We start from the raw sequence: 13,682 nt of genomic DNA on the forward strand, positions 1-13,682 counted from the left end.
ATATATTGAACTATAACAAAGAGCAGGAACAGGGCAGGGATAGGAAAAATTGTCATTTCACCCTCTGTAAAAACGGTAAATCAGAGGGATTCCCAATGAGAGGTGTACAGCTTTCTGCCCCGGGGCTACAGTGCCATGGTACCAGTGTAGACACCCTAGTCGATGACAGTGCTGTGATTGGCCTCCGGGAGGTGTCCCACAATCCCTGTTCTCGCCTCTCTGGTCTTTGGTTTGAACTCTACTGCACTCCCTCAGGTGACCAACCGTGAACCCCACCCCTTAAATTCCTTGGGAATTTTGAAAGTCCCACTTCTACAGAGACTAATTATGGTTATAGACCCATCCTGAAATTAGAGCAGGATATTGTAAACCCTTATCTCACAGTAAAGTAACACAATTCAAACCTGTCGGCACAGAGGAGAAAGCACTCCTTCAGTTCACATTTATTGCTACTGATCTCACTGACAAACTTCCTTTTCTCAGTGCTGCTCCAGGTGTTTTCCCTCTGTTCCCTCCCAGCTGTGGTTACGGGACTGCAGCAGCTCCCCAGGGCCAGCTTTGCTCTTTCACTTACATCCTTCACTTGTTTGGACAGAGCTGTGTCTGCCCCCAGTTTAATTCACATCTGAGAGCTCAGGTACCAGCAGATCGTTACAAAGGCTAAATTCCCATCACCATCAGTGGGAGGTTATCCTGGGCTGCCAGGGCTGCAGGATTTAGCCCGTGGTCAGTCAAGGTGCTACAGCAGCTGCACTCTTACATTGTGAGTCCTGCAGCCTATTACCAAACTGCTCTGCCATAGCCTGCAGGGGGCCTGACTTGCTGAGAATCTGGCAGAAGAGAGACCCTGGAGTAGAGAAGGGAAATGTCCTCAGCAGTCACAGCCGGCAGGAGCAGGGAAGTTTCGGTTTGTTTTTAAACTTCTCTGCCTGCTCAAGCCTTTAATCATTCCTGTGGTTCTTCTGTGAACCCTCTGCAATTTATCAGGGAAAACAACCAACCAAACAAACCAGGCTGTTCTGCCCAATGTAACAGTCTATTGCCTTTCAAGGTTGACTATAAATCAGCTCATTCTATTCACCCAAGAGTTCCACTTTAAGGGCTTTTTGTTTTCTAATTCCAATCAAACCCTGTGCAACAGCATCATTGTTAACTCATCATCTGCTCACTTCACATTCACAGGGTCACAAAGTTGGCAGGTCTAAGTCTTTCCTCCCACACCAACATGAAAAAAATCAGTGACAGAAAATGCCCTAAAGCGCCTCTGCTGCCTTGCACAACAGCCTGGGGAAATACACGAGGGAAAGTGCTTTCCTCTCTCCTCCTGACACCGGGTACCATTTCTGTCTGTCCTTGAGATCCTGCCACAGGGACAAGGCTTGAGGATGCAAATGACATGTTAAGGCTGCATTGGTTTGCACGTTCCTTTACTCCTTCAATAGTGATAAGGGTGCGTGAGCGTGAAATAATCCCGCTCTGACTTTCACACCGGAGGCAATTTTCAGGCTCACAAAAAAAAAATCTTTCTTTCTAACCTGAGCAAGTTGAATCGAGTCGGTACGAGATGATAAATCCGGAGCCCCAGGCTGACTTTCCTTCATCACATGTGTTTAGAGTAGATCACATTCACGGGGTGGGGCTCCTGCTGGGAAGTGTCTGTCCAGTGGCAGCACCCAGTCCACATTCCCCACTTACAAACTCATCTTCAGTATATCGGCCACTGAACCTAGCGAGGGGGGAGGGTCCCAGTGGTCGGGCTCCAGCCCCTGGATCCCGAGCCTGGCAAGCCCGAGTCAGCCGGCCTGGGGTTTAATTGCGCTGCAGACATACACGGGTGTCACAATCCCAGCTTTCTCCTCAGGGAATCAAGCCCTCGCCCCCCCCCGTGACAGGCAGGGAGAGTCACCACTGTACTCGTGAGGTCGGAACTGACACTTCCCCTGCACAGGGACCCAGGGGAACGGCTCGGGCAGCTCCTTGGCCAGCTGTGGCTGGCAGGAGACCCAGCGAGGCAGGAGCTGCTCTGGGTTCTCTGCAGGGGAGAGTAACTGGGAGAAGGGGGGAGTTTGTCTCTGATTTACAGGGAGCTTTGCCAGAGTGGAGCCTGTAGGTCACATGCTGGGGGGCTGTGACGGGCACACAGGCTCCGTGCTCTGGAACAGCTCGGAGTCAAACCCAGGCAGGAGCCTCCTCAGTGTGACCCCCCCCCCAGGGGACGCCCTCACTGGGGGAAGCCTCCCTGGCTTCAGCCCCTCCTGGGACTGACCTTGGACCTTTCAGCCCCCCTGTTCCACACCGGGAGCTTCCTGCAGTGAGTCCACCTGAGTCGGACACCTCGGAAAGCCTCACCCCCCCCCCGAAGGGGAGTCCTGCACCCCAACTTCCACAGTCCCCAGTGACTCTCAGCCAGCGCTGTACAACAGAAGGTTTGTTAGGGGTCTGGGATCCAGCCTGGGAAAGTTCTGTGTTCGCACAGGAAGCAGGAAGATTCAGCAACGTCCATCTTGGGCAGACCCCGAACTCAGAGCCTGGGCTCTCCCATCGAATCCCAACCCAGCAGACTCCTTGCTCCCAACAGCCCGACTCAGCCAGGCCCTTTGCCCCTCTTCTGTCCTTTGTTCTGTTTCCCTGGCAACCTGCTCCCCCCGAGTCGTGGCTGGGAGTGGGGCCGCAGCTAAGGGGGAAGGGACACAGACAAGGGTAAGGGGGCTGAGGCAGGGGCCAGAGCTGGGGCTGGAGCCAAGAGTGGAGCTGGGTGGCTCCTCCTCCCCACCCCCATGGGGGCTGGCCCGGGCCCAGTTGCATCCCCCTGAATGTTACTCCATTCCCCCTGGCAGGGGGCACCCCACATTTTGGACCTTTAACCTAGATAATCGTGCAACAAATAGGGGAAACTGAGGTACACACAAGCTGCAAACAAAACATCCAGAAAATTCCCACTTCGTCACAGGGGTGTCAGTGGGGTCGGAGCTGGGCAGCAGCACAGGAAAGTGGGGAGGTTAAACTGCAAAACATCCCCCTGTGTTCCCGCAAAAGCCTCTCGTTTATCCCCTAACCCACTCCCCATGAAAATCTCCACCCCTGCCCTGGCCCACACAGACCCCCTCACTCCAACGCAGATTTTTAACTTTTCTTACTTGTCCTTGGCCTTCCACAAACATTGTTCCCATCAAAATCATCAAAGGCTTTTACAATGAGAATGAGAAAACAAACTAAACCAAACCCAAAGAAACCGCTATCGACCTCCCCACCACACACAGTTTGGGTCTGAATTTTTCTACTGAAATGTTGAGGCAATAAAACTCTCACTGCTCTTGTCCAGAAACAAACCTAAGCCCCCCATGCAGTACCTGGGGCAGCTATGTCTGACCCACCAAGGCTTCAGCTCCTTTGGGGAGATTTCCAGCTGCCCAGTCCTGCTGCTATTCCAGGGGAGCAATTCCTGGCTCCTGTCAGCATTTATCTCAGCCCCATTCTGGGCATCACAGGTTTCTCCGGGAAAGGGCAGCGAGTGGTTCTAGGGTCCAGTGATCCTCCTCCAAACCGAGCTAGAACCTGAGGCTCCTTCCCCTTCCCCAGGCTGTGGGCGGGGAGGCATTTCACAGAGCTCTCGGAGCTATAGCCCGTGGCTAAGAAGAGAGAAAAAGCCTCCTATCCCCCTCTGCTCTGGGGGCTGGGTTTCCTCCTGAAGCCTCTGCCCCCCACTTTGTGCCCATGGCTCATCCCTGACCCTTGCTGCTGCTCCTTGCTATAGACTATGAAAGGAGCGGAGGCAGCGCAGGAGCCTTCTGGGGACGCAGATCTGAGGCTTTGGGGAGACACATTGTCTGAGACATCAGAGCGCTGCAAACCCTGCAGCCACCCCCTCAATCCGGGGCCTGTTCCAGCCCTGAGTGTGGGCTACCGCGATCCCTCCTCCCAGAGCAGGGCGCCCACAGATTACAGCCTGGAAATAGGCGTGTGAGACTAACTCCTGCTTTCCCTGACAGGGCCTCCCCTAGACCAAGTGGCATCCCAGGCAAGACGTGTCTTCGGAATGCCCCCCAGCCCCGCTCCATATGTTAAACCATTGAATACCTTATTTTTATTGCATTTGTAGCTCATTTCATGATTTTGATGCACAGTTAGGATGCAGGATTTTCTCTATCATATAAGACAATAAATGTTCATGCTAGGATGTGTAAATCTGTATTTATTCATGCCATATATAAGCAAATTAAAAATCATTTTCTTTAAGCATATAGAAACTTAATTTTGACAGTAACTGAAATGTACTAACATCTAGAAATGGAGCACTCACCAGCACAGGGTGGGCCAGTATTAAATAGTGTTACAGTCGGAGACAGACAGCGTTAGGATGTTAACCCCAGGCCCTTTGTTCAAAGGTCGCTTCTCTCGCCTTTCCCCCATGAACTGAAGCGCAGCATTTGAGAGATCCAGAGACTAGTTGATGACGTTTCCAAGTGCTAAAATAGCAAGCGATGTCCGTCTTGCATTGGCCAGTGTTGACTAGAGAGATGGTTTATGGAGAATAAACTTCAAGGTGAGAAGCAGCAGCCCAAGAAGGCCCCCTGCAGGTGCTGAAGTAGCTCAGGTGGGAGAGCATTAGACTGAAAATCTAAAGGTCCCTAGTTCAATCCCAGGCTTCGGCAGGCTGTTTCATCCCTCTTTCTGGAGCAGTGGGCTCTTTCCTGGAAACACAGCACTGTCTTTACTCAATGCAAGTCCTTCATTTTGGGCTTCACTGCAGGAAAAGGCAGCACTGGCTTCTGCACCCAGTTGGCCCACAGGACCTTTCTTTCTTCTCTTGCTGCTTCTCAGCAAGGGGAAGAAAAAGAAGCTCCCCTTCAAGCTAGAGTCACAAGGGTGATGTAAGGACGACTTCCTGATCCCTGGCTCCAGTCCTCTGTTCTTCCAGCTGACCCATCAGAGAGCTGCTGCCAGTTTCTCCAGGTTCGCCCATCAGTGTGTGCCAGGGTGAGCACCACCAAAGTGCAGGGAATTTGAGGGCACGGCAGGGCAGGGCACTGTAATGGAGTTTCTGTAGTGTAGTGGTTCTCACATTTGCCTAACCTGCATCAAGCTGGCTAGGCAGAACTGACACCAACTTGTCTGGGGTGTTTCCTTTAAGCAGAGCAAAAGTTTGAAATATGGGCAGCATAGAACCAATATTCATAACTTCAACTACAAAAATGATACACATCTAGAGATAGCATCATTATAATCAGCCAATCAGAACCTCTCCATAGACCCCTTACACAACAACCTTTCTACAATATTGGCTGCAAATATAGAGCAGCGGTTGCAACAGTGATCTATACAGTTACAGATTATGACAATAACATCACAGGAGGTGACACGGCATCAGTGAGACTGATACTGGAATACTGCCTCCAGTTTCGGTGCCCTCGTTTGAAAAAGATGTTGTGAAATTAGAGTTTGGGGCAGCAAAGAGCCACCAAATGTTCTGAGGGCTGGAGAAAAATGCCTTCTAGTGAGCTATTGAAAGAGCTCAACCTGTTTAGCTAATCAAAAGAAGATTGAAAGGTGACTTCATTGAAGTGTTGAAGTGTCTTAATGGAGAGAAAAGATTGGGTACTAAAGGCCTCTTTAATCGAGCAGAGAAAGGCCTAACAAGACCCAGTGGCTGGAAGGTGAAAAGAGACAAATTCATATTACAATTAAGGGACAAATATTCAACAGCGAGGATGATTCACCACAGGAACAAGCTACCAAGGAAAGGGTGGATTCTCCATCTCTTGATGTCATTTAATGAAGACAAGATGCTTTTCTGGAATGTGTTTGCCCCAAAAGTAGCTCCTGTGTCCTACAGGAGGCCTGTAATATGCAGGGGGTCAGATTAGATGCTCTAATGGTTTCTTCTGGCCATAAAGTCGACTCATTTCTGAAAATCTGAGTGTAGCATTGGGAGCAGCGTCTGATGTTTCCCTGTCTAGCCGGCTTGCTGCCTAGAACGAACGCTCCTTGAGTGGGGTGATCCACAGGGACTAGCTGAAACCTGCAAAGTGCCTGGACAGGGGCAGGACATTAGCCCAGCAAGGGAGGGGTGTGGCAGTGACATCACAAAGGCCTTTTGCAGGACCTCAGCCTATTGGTCCAAGGTGGTGGGGAGGTGGTGACCTCACAGAGCGATGCTGACATCAGCCAGGCAGGACAGGGGCGAGGGGCCAGGGAAACCTCAGAGACCCCTGTGGCTTTGCTTCAGCGAGTCTCCTTCTCCAGGTCTGTCTTTGAGGAATGAGAGAGTATTCGGGTTCACGGATGTGAGCGCCAGGAGGAACCTCTTTTGAGTTTTCTCCTTCCCTTTCAGTGATTTTACTAGAAAACAGCCGTCCCTGTTTAGAAGGTAAGAGCCTCCTGGAGGTTTGAAACCTGTTCAGTCTGATTCATCTGGTGACAGTTGAATTCTAGGCATGGAAAACACGAGCTTAAGGAGGCAGAATTTTATTGCGCTCCTGGGATTTTGTCCCTTAGAATCACTGGGGACATTGGGGTTTGTCCTTTTTGTTTCACCTCTTGCTCCATCCATCCCTCCCTCCCTCCCTCCCTCCTTTCTCTTTGTCTCTTGCTTCTTTTGTCCTTTCTCCTGTTCCCCTCCCACTGCCACCTGTGTGTGTGTGTGTGTTGCGGGGGAGTGCTCTGCAGCTCCCACTGTGGGAGGTCCACTCAAAAACGTGGGGCTGAAATAGAGCTCGGGCAGTGATCCCCACCAGTGACCTGGGCCATCCTTTGGGCTCTCTGGTGAGAACCCTCAGCCTCCCGTCCTCAGTCTCTACCCTGATTGGCTAACCAGGGGATTATTGACAGGGAGGAGACTCAGGTCCTTGTTGTTCTCTTTCAAGACCAAGGAAATAAGTCAGAACCAGTTCTGTGTTTGATGAATTTTGCTGCTTCTCTCCATTAATGGTCTCTGAGTAGTTCATGATTCTCTCTGACATTGCAGTTCTCCTCAAATACTTGCTGAATAATTCCTGTGCACTGTTGTTGGTCTGGAGCTCATCTGAGAGCACTTTACTCAGGTCATTCAATGTCTGAAATTCAAGATCCGATGGTTAGTTTTAAAATCAGGGCTCTTAGGTCCTATTCCCAACTCTGCCCCTGACTGGCTGTGTGACCTCAGAGAAGTCAATTCTCCTTTCTCAGCCTTAGCTTCTCCCTCTTTCCAGTCAGGATAATAATGATCCGCTCCTACCTACCTCACGGTGCGTGGAGGCAGGGCCGGCTCTAGGTTTTTTACAGTCCCAAGCAAAAAAAATTTTTGGCTGCCCCCACCCCAGCCCTGGGCTCCCCCCTGCACCTCCCTGCCACCCCAGACCTGGGCTCTGCCCCCTCCAGCCACACCCCCTGCCATCCCAGCCTTGGTCTCTCCACTCCCAACCCGCACCCCCCTGCCATCCCAGCCCTGGGCTCTCCCCCCCACCTGCACCCCCTGCCACCCCAGCCCTGGGCTCTCCCCCCCACACACACCCCTGCACTCTTCTTCCACCCCAGCCCTGGGTCACTGGTAAATTGCTCCCAAGGTGGGTCATTCAGCAGGGATTTTGGATGTGCACAGAACAAAGACAGGATTGGTTCCCATATGGTTACAGAGCTGCAGTAAAGTGGAACAATTTTCAGTGTGTGATTGGAGTATATCTGGATGCATATTATAAAACTGTCCTCCATAAATGAGGAAAAGTTGAGGTGCCTTTATTATTCTTTTGTTCCACTCTTTCTTTCTCTGGGGAATTTGCCAATGCAATATCACTGTCTTCCTTTTAAACAAATAAAACAAAAACAAACAAAAGGCAATAGCTGTTGAAAATTGCAATTCCAGTCCTAATAACCCCTGGGAAGCATTTCTTGCTCAATTTTATCCTACTTTTTCTACAGCAAATGACAGTGGATCAGTATATTTGATTTGGGAGAAATGAAGTAACAGCTGCCCAAACTGAGCTGGAGCACTCCTGAATGTTGAGGTGTTCAAATCTGGAAGGCAGGCGCTAGATTCCCTTTCTGAACATTAGCTAAATCTGGAAAGGAAAAGTCAATTTCTGCTTCCACGGCTCAGGAGTGGAAATCCTCCTACGTGCCTGGTACTGTATCTAGAGCTGCCCAGGTCCAGCAGAGCCTCCCCTCCCTCACTTTTCATTTTAAATTCTGGTGGGATCCACGTACCTCCCTTGCCGGCTTCAGCTAGAGAGGGGCCCTGGCCATTTAGTCACCCCAATTCCTTCTTTGGGGGCTGCCAGGTGAGGCCACACCAGTATCCCTCAGCCCGTCTGGGGGTGTCTTCTGAAGGGGATGTCTGGGGCAAAGCTTTCTAGTCCAAAACGTTGGTGGCTGGAGGGGGGGCACCATTTTCAGTAGTTTAATGTTTGGTACTGCAGTGATTGACTGCTCGGTGCAGTAATATAGTGACCCCTGGGTCTCTGAATGAGGCTTTATACCGGGGGGGGGGGAGTGAGGAGGTCAGCAGCGAGTTGGTGGATGGAGAGGGGCAAATCTCTCAGATTCAAAATCTGGGACTGTGTCTGTTGGTCCTTTTTGCTGCGTTTCTCTGGGCTGGGGGTTGTCCCAGTGCTGCACAGAGGGGGTTCCCACAGGAAGGTGCTTGCTCCTAACCCCCGAGGCCGTCAGTGTGTCGGCTCTTCTCTAGCCAGCCCACTTGCCAAGTCTGATTGGCCTTGGTCGGGCTCCCAGCCCCTCTCCAAGGGGTGCAGCTGTCTGGAGGTGCTGCCTTCCTCAGTCCCACCTCATTCACTCCACAGGGCAACTGATTACCAAGGGGGGGGAAGATCTTATTCTACTTCTAGCAAAAAGACATTTTTCTGTTACCTTAATTACACTACCTTAGGGGCCCCCTATAACATATTACCAAGGTTCAATACAAAGTCATAGACAAGTTATACAAAAATGCGTAATGCAGAGATTTATCTACAACCGCATTGAGTGACTGCTGGGTGCAGTGATATAGTGACCCCTGGGTCTGTGAATGAGGCTTTATACTGGGGGGGTGATGGGGCAAGTGGGGAGCAGGTGGGCGAGCGGGTGGGCGAGTGGCAGCTGGGCACAGAGGTGAGCAGTGAGCCAGCAGGGGCTCTAGGGGCGGGCACGGGGGTTTCTGGCAGGGGAGGGAGGAGGTGAAAGGAGGCGAGTGGTGGGTGGGGGACTGACTAGCAGGAGATGCAGCAGGCCAGCGGGGGGCTAGGGGGTGAAGAGGGGTGTGACGGTGAGATCTGGTCACCCTACGGGGGCCGTTTCTTCTCCCTCCCCCAAACCTTCCTTTTCGGCCCACAGCTGTTTCGGAGGGGCGGCGCTGGGGAAGGAGGGTTTGTTTCTGTGGGGCGGGCGGTGCTGGGGGGGGGGGTTGTTTCCACAGGGATGGGTGGTGCTGGGGGGGGGTGTTTCAAGGGGGCTGGGTGGCACAGCGGGGGGGCAATTTTGTATTCTTGGATTGGGTGTAAAAATAGCTAGTTACGGCTCTGGGACCCCATATTGCGCTAGGTGCTGTACAATCCCTGGCCAACACTGGGACACTCAGGGGGTTCCCCTCAATCTCCCTGAGCCTCTGCTGCCCAACTGCTTCTGACTCCATCTGGATCACATCCCCCCCCCCCGCAAAAAACCACCTTTCCAAACAGTCCTTCTTTCCCTGCCCCCTAATTCTGCTTTCACACCCTGGGCCCATCTCCTCTCTTCGTCCCTCCCCCACCCCCAGGTGAGCAGAGATGGAGGCAACTTCAGCCACTGGAGCCAGCCCCAGCGAGCGCTGCAGCCCGCCCCGGGGGGTGTTTGCAGACACAGGAAGGGAGCAGCTGGGAGCGGTGGGTGCTGGGAAGAAGGAGGCAGGAGAACAAATCCCGTGGCGGGGGGCAGCTCCTGGGTGCGGGGCTCTGTCACAGCCCGGGGGCGGGGCAGCTCCTGGGGGCGGGGCTCTGGCACAGCCCGGGGGCAGGGCAGCTCCTGGGGGCGGGGCTCTGGCACAGCCCAGGGGCGGGGCAGCTCCTGGGGCCGGGGCTCTGGCCCAGCCTGGGGGCGGGGCAGCTCCTGGGGGCGGGGCTCTGGCCCAGCCCGGGGGCGGGGCAGCTCCTGGGGGCGGGGCTCTGGCCCAGCCCGGGGGCGGGGCAGCTCCTGGGGGCGGGGCTCTGGCCCAGCCCGGGGGCGGGGCAGCTCCTGGGGGCGGGGCTCTGGCACATTGTGCCGCAGGAGCCCGGGCCCAGCAGCTGCTCCCTGGTGGCCACGTGCTGCTGGCAGCGCTGGAGCCGCCCGGGCCGGAGCGGAGCCGCCTGTTCTCAGCTGCAGCAGGAGCTGCCCCCGGCCCCGCTGGGCTCCAGGTGGGGACAGAGCCTGGGGCCCGGGGTTCCCCTGGGTGCGGCTGGCGGGAGGGGAGGGGAGAGGCCGGAGCTGCAGGCGGGGAAGGGCGGTGGGGCAGGCGGGGGGTTGATCGGTCTCTGGGCACCAGGGGAGCCCCGGGGCAGTGTGTGTGTGTGAGTGTCCCGGGCCCAGGCGTGCGCATGGGGGGAGCCCCGGCACCCCAATGCCCTGAGCCCCGGCTGGGGAGGCTGCTCCCCCCCTCCCGTGGGGGCTCGGGGGGGGGAGGAGGCTGCGGCGGCTGCAGGCGGGTGCTCGGCCCCCCCGGGAATGACCCGCTGCCGGCAGCTTGTGGCGCCTCCTCCGCTGAGCTTTTCCCCGGGGGCGGCCTGGGCGCAGCTGCGATCAGCTGTTTGCTGGGCAGGCTCCGCTCCGCTGCTCCCCCCCCCGCTCCTGGGGGGGCTGAGTGAGCCCCCCCCAAACAGCCCCAGGGGTCGGTGGGGGGGGGCCAGCAGCAGCAGAGCCCCCCCCACTCCCCTGGGGCTGCCCCGCCCCGCTCGGGCTGGGGGCTCTGCCAGGGCCCCCGCGGGAATCGCTGCTCCCTGCCCGCCAGGCTCGGCTCCGGCCACAGCAGCAGCGGGTGCCCCGGGGAGCCCGGCTGGGGCTAGGGCAGGGGGAGGTTGGCGTGGGGAGGAGAAGCTCCAGATACCAGCAGAAGGGGCGGCGGGGGGGGAAGCCCCGGACCCTGGCAGAAGATGTGGGGCTGAAGTCCCCGGCTCGGGAGCCCCAGCCACCTTAGTGGCAGAAGTTGCCGGGCCGAAGCCCTGACCCCCCTCTGTGTGGAGCTGGTCTGAGCCCCTCTCGCTCCCATCCCCCCTGTGGAGCTGGCTCTCACTCTCCGGCTGTGGAGAAATTCAGCCTAAATCTCCCCATGTTGGTATCTCCATTCCACCCCCCCCATCACCCAGCCATGGATGGATTTAGCGCACGAGGCAGGGTCAGTGTTGGCCCCATTGGGCAGGTGGGATCTAGGGCACAACGAGGTGAAGTGACTTTCCCAAGGCTAAGCAGGGAGGCTGTGGCAGAGCAGAGACTCAAACCCAGAACACCTGGGTCCTGTGCCTCAACCACTAGGCAACCTTCCCACCGAAGGAGAGGGAACCTCCTCCGCCACTTTGAGTGTGTGGGTGGGAGCAGCCACTAGACAGAGCTGCCAGGAGGTGGGGAGGGGGGTTGGATAGTTGGGGGGGTGATGTGGGGGTGGGTCTCTGGATGGGGCGGTCAGGGAACAAGGAGCAGGGGGTTGGATGGGTTGAGGGTTCGGGGGGTACCTGTTGGGGGGTGGAGCGGGGTCGGGGCAGGCAGGGAGCAGAGGGAGTTGGATGGGTTGGGAGTTTTGGGGGTCCTGTCAGGGGGTGGGGAGCAGTTGGATGGGGTGTGGGAGTCCCAGGGGTCTGTCTGGGGTCAGGGGTGTGGATAAGGGTCAGGGGGACAGGTAGGGGGTAGGGTCCTAGGGAGGCAGCTACAGTGCGGGGGTCTCAGGAGGGGGAAGTCAGGGGACAAGGAGCAGGGAGGCTCAGAAAGGGTTCGGTAGGGGGTTGGGTCCTGGAGGGCAGTTAGGGGCAGGGTCCCAGGAGGGGGCAGTCAGGGGACAAGGAGCAGGGGGGGGTTGGGGGTTCTGAGGGGGGCAGCCAGGGGCAGGAAGGGGGAGGCAGTGGATGGGGTGGGGCTAGGGCGGGGCTCCCTGGGTGCACACCCTAATGAAATGTGCTGCACACGCCTATGGACACGGGGGTGAGCTACTTGCATCCTTTTCCTGTTTGTGCCATTTCTTTCCGTCTCAAAACCCGAGAACAATTCTCTCTGGTTCTTCCCCTTCTCTCTCCCCTCCCCACATGTGGGTAGAAAATCCAAGGAGATTCCCTCGTTTTCCCTAAAATTATTGACTCTCTAGTCTCTCATTTTCCCTATTTTCTCCATAATTCTTCTGTTCTCCTCAGCTTTGGGATGTGAACCCAGCCCGTTTATCTGCAGCAATTTGCCCTTGGGTAGGTGGGAATTTGCTGTCCTGTGTCACTCCCCCAGCGTGGGTGGGGGTCAGTAGGTGCTGGCTTGGGGAGCCCGCAGACACGGCTGCCTGTGGGGGGGGAGATGGGGGGGCCGATCTCTGCTAGCGACAGGACATGGCCGCACAGGAGGGGAAGGGAGGAGCCAGTGTCCCTATGGAGCCTGCCCAGCCCCTTTGGTTTTGCTCCTTTCTAGCATTTTGTTGAGAGACTTTATTACTGGGGAGGCTGAAAAATCTCCCTGTGGGCTTAGCCTGGCAGGAGGGGCCAGGTCTCCCCTGCAATAAAGAGCTGGAGCATGTTCCCAGCATGGCAGAGCCTAGGCTGTGTCTCTGCAGGGAAAGATCCTGGGGGAATCGTGATGTGACATGAACTAAAGCCTGTTCTGAAACCTCCGCAACTGCCCTTCTCACCCTGCCAGGCTGCAGGATGTCGTCCATGTTTCGCTCCAGCTCGTCCCATCCTCCCATGGGACAGGGAAGGGAAATGGCTGCAGTGGAGCCAGCTCAGGTAGGGGTTATGGGGGGGTTGCTGGTGGGTTCCTGCTGGAGGGGAGGGACAGCAAACGCACCGGAGGAGGGAGGCTTGGGCAGTCTGGTTTGGATGTTGGAGTTTGCCAAAAAATTCCCAGGGTGGAGAATGGGAGGAGGCCAGAGTGTAGCAAACCTGTTGGGACTTGTTCAATATGCGGCTTCCATTCTAGGAACTGACCCACGGGGTTAGAAGGTGGAAATGCTCTAATTTGTGGAACAGGAAACAACCCCCCTCGGTGGGGCTAGGAAAACGGACCAGACTCCCTGGGCTGGAGCCCGACCTGATTAACCAGCGGCTGCTGTGAGATGTGAGGGGGCACCCACCAGGGAGGCTTAGGGGGGTTCTTAACCTTTTTCTTTCTAAGGCCCCCAACGTGCTATAAAAACTCCACGGCCCTGCATGTGCCTGGTTCTCTGCATATAAAAGCCAGGGCTGGCGTTAGGGGGCGGCAACCAGGGCAGTTGCCTGGGGCCCCCTGTGACAGGCCCCCCCCCGCAAAGCTAATTGCTCAAGCTTTGGCTTTCAGCCCCTGGTGGCAGGGCTCATGGCCCCAGGCTTCGGCCCCAGGCAGGGAGGTTTGGGCTTTCTGCCCTGGGCCCAAGCGAGTCTGACACGGGCCCTGCTTGGAGGCCCCCCCTGAAACCTGCTTGCAGCCCCCCAGAGGCCCAGGGACCCCTAGCTGAGAACCACGGCCTTAGGGGATGTGCCCCTCCCCCATACCCAGCTCCAGGGCTGGCCTTAGAGAAAGTGGTGCCCTGGGTGAACTTG

At 55.9% G+C, this 13,682-nt stretch overlaps 1 non-coding gene across 1 annotated transcript; it reads left to right on the forward strand.

Moving 5' to 3' along the window:
- Window positions 1-4,579: 4,579 nt before the first annotated feature.
- On the forward strand, window positions 4,580-4,652 carry TRNAF-GAA. Its single transcript has one exon. It is a non-coding gene; the product is annotated as a tRNA-Phe (tRNA).
- The last annotated feature ends 9,030 nt before the right edge of the window (window positions 4,653-13,682 follow it).

Source organism: Mauremys mutica, unplaced genomic scaffold (assembly GCF_020497125.1).
Source record: "Mauremys mutica isolate MM-2020 ecotype Southern unplaced genomic scaffold, ASM2049712v1 000598F_np12_subseq_112121:266766_obj, whole genome shotgun sequence".
In the NCBI taxonomy this organism is placed as follows: Eukaryota; Metazoa; Chordata; order Testudines; family Geoemydidae; genus Mauremys; species Mauremys mutica.